A 6,000-nucleotide genomic window follows, 5' to 3' on the forward strand; every position below is an offset into this window, starting at 1 on the left:
ATCACCTTGACAATAAAAAGAAAGAAAGAAAGAAAGAAAGAAAGAAAGAAAGAAAGAAAGAAAGAAAGAAAGAAAGAAAGAAGAAAGAAAGAAAGAAAGAAAGAAAGAAAGAAAGAAAGAAAGAAAGAAAGAAAGAAAGAAAGAAAAAGAAAGAAAGAAAGAAAAGTCTTGCCTACTAAAATCCTAAATTCTCTCCTGCTTTATCTTGAGACTGTTTCGGTTGTTTCCCCTTGCTACGTGTGTGTTGCTAGGATAGTACAAGTATTTTCAAGATGAATTCTCTGCCAAAAGATCTTGCCACTGAGTCATCACCATCCTCATCTTTTTAAAAACATGAGCAAGTCTCAACAGCACTTCATTCACGTTAGTAAACATTACCTAGGGAAAGAAAAAACAGGCTTCAAGAACATGACATCATCATTAAAAATAAATGTTTACTGAGAACCTACTCAGTGCATGGCACTGTGCTAGGCCTGGGGATATAAAGAAGTGCCTGCCTTTAGGCACACATGCACACACACGTACTCCCAAATGTTAAATCCAGAGAAGTGGCTCAGACTGGAAGGATTACTGGAATTCCAAGGAGGGAACAATTCTGTCCAAAGGGCCCGGGTGGTCACAAAAGGTAAGACTCCAAGCCCTGAAGAAAGAGTAGCAGAGAGCCTGAGGGAATTAATGTGAACAAAGACCAGGAAACAGGAATGAAAATACTTTGAGGGGAAACAATTAGGAGACCATTTGATGGGAGCAGACAGTTTGTGTAGACTGGAAGACGAGTGGGAGATAATAATGGAGCGGTAACCTTAGTTTGCTTATAGAGGGTCTTGAATGCTAGGCTAATTAGTGTAGCTTTAGCCTATAAGCAGTAAGGAGTGCCACCCTCGCAGATAAAAGAAAGCAGGAGACCACTGGGGCTTCTGGGTACCTTCAAGAAAAGGAAGCAGGGACATTGATTACAAGAACTTTCTGAAATGCCTTGAGTTTGTATAACTGTTCTCCATGTTTGTGACTTTGTTATTTCCATGTGGTATCCATGCTGTTTGGAAGGATGGCAAGAAAAGGATAGCCAGAGAGATTATATCCTACCCCAAAGGCCAGTCTGAAAGTGAAAAGGGCTGCAAGAAGAGGAATAAGGGGAAGTGGTTTTAAAAGTAGAAAGATAGACAAGGAAAATCTTTGAGGCTCACAGAAGGGAGAGGAAATGTGGCGTATTTGGAGCTAGCACTGGGATGCAAAAATGCTTTTGAGGGCTTAAGTGTGAGGAACCCTAAATATTTCCCTGCCAGCCCCTGACCAGCTAAACTTTTCCAATAGTATTTATCATGCTAGTTTAGAGGAGCGGACTTAAATGGTTATTGTCAAATGAATGCACCATTTTGTGAACCCCAGAGAGCTCTGAGAATATTCCATAGATACCACCTTGTTGAACTAAGTGCGATTGACTGGGTACCAGGTAACCTCTAGGTTAGTTTCTTGAGTCCCCTAATTTGAAGGCGCAGTTAGGCAATAGTGGCTCCCCCCTATTATGATTTAAATGAAAGTAAAAAAGCCAAAAAAAAAAATCTTTTCAGGCAAGAGTTGATTGTGCCCTGCTAAGACAATTAGTTGATTTGGATAATCACGTACTACTCTCAGCTCTCCTCCTAATTAAATATGGCTTCAGTATTGTAAATGGGCTATTGTCCATCCAGGGCCAGTTGGAAAAGGCTTCTGCCTCCACTGATCTTCATTTCCAGCTGAGCTGCCCTCTCCCAGTCCTAAACATACCCCGTCTCCCTTTGCAAGTAGGAGATCACCAATGTTTACTTGATAGGGCACAAAGTTATTGGGAAAGACCCTGCTGCCTCCTTTCATCCACTCTGCCCAATAACCAAGCAGACAAGAAACATTGGTTTCTTGACTGACTTTCATGATCACTTTTATGATCATTTTGTACCTGGTACATACTAGATACTCAAAAAGTGTTTGCTGAACAAATGAATGAATGAATGCCAGGCACTATTCTAAGTTCTGAACATTCAGCAGTAAAAAAGAACAAAATAGACAAAAATACCCACCTTTATGGAGATTACATTATAGTGAGAGAAAAGAAGGAACGATAGGTCCCAAGTTACATCAGACGCAGCACTGAGCCATGGCAAATACTCAATATGTATGTGGTGAAATAGGAGACTGTAATATAATAATGCATCTAGTTTATGTTTTTCCTCCTCCTCCATCTCATTTAAAAAAACACACTTAATATCCTCAACAAATTAAAAATAGAATTACCATGGGATCCAGCAATTCCACTCCTGGGTATATGCCCAAGAGAATTGAAAGCAGAAACTTGAACAGATATTTGTATGCCAGTATTCATAACAGCATTTTCCACAATAGCCAAAAGTTGGAAACAACCCAAGTGTCCATCGTGGATGAATGGATAAACAAAATGTGGCATAGGCATATAAATGGAATATTATTCAGCTTTTAATAGGAAGAAAATTCTGACACATGCTACAACGTGAACGAACCTTGAAGACGTTATGCTAAGTGAAATAAGCCAGTCACAAAAAGACAAATACTGTATGATTCCACTTAAATGAGGTGACTAGAGTAGTTGAATTCACAGAGACAGAAAGTAGAATGGTCGATAACCAGGGGCTGAGGGGAGGGAGGAATGGAGAGTTACTGTATAATGGATATAGAGTTTCAGTCTTGGAAAATGAAAAAGTTCTGGAGATCTGTTGTGCAACAATGTGAATATACCTAACTCTATTAAACTGTACACTTAAAAATGGTTATGATGGTAAATTCTATATCATATGTATTTTACCACAATTTAAAAACAGTTTTTAAACACTTATTAAACTCTTTGTGTGAGAATTGTATAAAGATTAACAAACACAAATCCTTTGCTGGAGTTTACATTGTAATACAGACCCTTCATGATGTGACCAGGCATGTCAAGGCCATACAGACAAGCAAACACAAACATTCAGCTCAGATATGGAGAGGCAGCTGGATATTTACATTACCTAACAGGAGCAAAGGTGAGTGCATTTGGGGATGGAAGGAGGGCAGGCTGTCCACACAATGATTTGAGTGCTCCTGATCTATTTCTCAAAATACTATATTAACATCATGGCTTATCATACATTCCAAAATTATAGTTCTAGCTTTTGAATCTTAAAGGATTAGAACTTTCTGCAATTCTTTATGAGTAAGCAAATAACCCAGTAAGGGACAAGACTGATTTTGAGCTAACAGTTTGCTTCCTGCTTTTTATTATAGGGCTCCAGGATGAAAGAGGAAGCAGTGGGGGAGGAAAGGAGATGGGTGGGCAACCAAGATCAACATCCCACTTTTACACCCAAGTGGAGGAGGCTGGGGAGGCAAAAGATATTGATGTGGCAAGTCCACACTCAGACAGGCTTAGTGGGGCTGTCCTCCCCTCAAGTAATGGAGAGTAAAGGAAAACCATTTCCAAACATTAGCATTGACCAGCCTCCAGAGGTATTGATCTCCATTCCTGCTGTTGGAAGTACTCCAGCAGAGTGTGGGGTGACGATGGGGATATTTCTCCCAACTCTACATTCTATGCCTCTCTTAACAGAGACATCTGGGTGAACCCCCTTTACCTTACCCCACCAGTATACTCAGTTCCTCAGATGCCACCAACTGTGTGTGAGAGATTCTAGAGAAAGATCTCTTTGCACTCTCCATGAAGAAAGGGTCTACTGGGTAGGATTCTTTTTTTTTTTTTTATATTCAGTTTGAGCTCATGTTATGAATAATGCTCTTATTTTTTTAAATTTTATTGGGGAATATTGGGGAACAGTGTGTTTCTCCAGGGCCCATCAACTCCAAGTCGTTGTCCTTCAATCTAGTTGTGGAGGGCGCAGCTCAGCTCCAAGTCCAGTCGCCGTTTTCAATCTTTAGTTGCAGGGGGCGCAGCCTACCATCTCATGCGGGAATTGAACCGGCAACCTTGTTGTTGAGAGCTCACACTCTAAACCAACTGAGCCATCTGGCCGCCCCTGGGTAGGATTCTTTACAAGGCATCAAAAATGAATTTTCATCTCCTTAAAGAAACAAACTGCCCCCCTTACCCTCTGGCAACCACTAAACTATTGTCTGTGTCTATGAGTTTCTGTTTCTCATTTGTTTGTCTTCTTCTTTTGTTGTTTTTGGTTTATATACCACATATCAGTGAAATCACATGGTTCTCTGCTTTTTCTGTCTGATTTGTTTCGGGCGGGGGGTGGGGGGTGGGAGATGAGGGTAAGGGGGATCGAATATATGGTGATGGAAGGAGAACTGACTCTGGGTGATGAACACACAATGGGATTTATAGATGATGTAATACAGAATTGTGCACCTGAAATCTATGTAATTTTACTAACAATTGTCACCCCAATAAATTTAATAAAAAAAAAAAAAAGAAACAAACTGTTTTTAAGGACTTCAGCACATTGTTTATGAGTCAATGGAAACTGCTAATAACAAATGGGTCTTATCTACTCACAAAAGCAAGTCTCTGAGGATCTCTCTTGGGAGCCACTGTGAGCAGTTAATTTGAGTTATTGTACACATAGACTTCAACTAATAAAAGGGCATGTTTTAAAACATTCCAGAATTCCAACCTGTCACTAATTCAGATTGGTCTGCCTGCTCCCACCTCCATTAATCCAAATAGATGAGATTTTGCTGAGGCGGATTTTCAAGTAGTTAGCAAATGATAAAGGAAAAAGAGGGGATTTCTCTCGCACTCTCATCTTTATTTGAGACACATCTACATCTCACTATGAGGATCAATAAGTGACAATTTCTGCCAACTTGTTATTTACCTTGTTTCACACTAGAAAGTTGCATTACAATAAGAATGAACACTGACTTTCTTGCCTAGTGCCAATCAGCTTTGGTTTTCTAAGACTGACTCTCTGTTGATTTCCTGAAAATCATTATTAAGCTAATGTCAAATTAAATGATCTTTCATCCATTTGTAAACATAAAGCACACGTGCTCATCAATGGGATAACTTAGAAGTATCCTAGAAGATGCTCTGGCCGGTCACTCTCTCTGAAACATCCCTTTGGATTGCAATGATACCTGTGATGTGATATTTTTGAATAATGTTTTCCAAGATTGTCAAGCTATAAGCCACATGTTCAAAAAAAAAAAAAAAAAGTTAACCATAAGCTATTTAAGGGACATGTGGAAAGAGAATATTTTAATGATAATTTAGTTTTTCTAATCAGCTAAAGAGCACTTCAGCTCTAAAGCCTGTGGGAGCCCATCACACCAAGGGTACCAGTTTGTACACAGTAGTTGGAGTTTCCCAGGAAGACCTTGAACCAGGTTCAAAAGCTTTAAAATAGGTCTTTGGCTTTTTAGTTCACGAACTTATTGCAACGATGTTGCTAACTTTTTTTGATAGCAGAGGGATTATTCATTATGAATCTGTACAAACTGCACAAACAGTTAACCAAATTTACTATTTGGAAGTGATGAAAAGGCTACGTGAACAAGTTAGACGACCTGAACTTTTCGCCAACGATTCATGGTTCTTGCATCATGACAATGCACCAACTCACATGGCACTGTCTGTGAGGGAGTTTTTTTTAGCCAGTAAACAAATAACTGTATTGGAACACCCTCCCTCCTCACCTGATCTGGCCCCCGATGACTTCTTTCTTTACCCAAAGATAAAGGAAATATTGAAAGGAAGACATTTTGATGACATGCAGGACATCAAGGGTAATACGATGACAGCTCTGATGGCCATTCCAGAAAGAGAGTCCCAAAATTGCTTTGAAGGGTGGACTAGGTGCTGGCATCGGTGCATAGCTTCCCTAGGGGAGTACTTCAAAGATGACCATAGTGATGTTCAGCAATGAGGCATGTAGCACTTTTCCTAGGATGAATTCGTGAACTTAAATGTCCAACTTCATATGTCAGTTGATAGTTGCATTTGCTTCCTATATCACAGAAATTGTGACTTGCTGTTGAGAAAGCATT

Source organism: Rhinolophus sinicus, chromosome X (genome assembly GCF_036562045.2).
Source record: "Rhinolophus sinicus isolate RSC01 chromosome X, ASM3656204v1, whole genome shotgun sequence".
Lineage (NCBI taxonomy): Eukaryota > Metazoa > Chordata > Mammalia > Chiroptera > Rhinolophidae > Rhinolophus > Rhinolophus sinicus.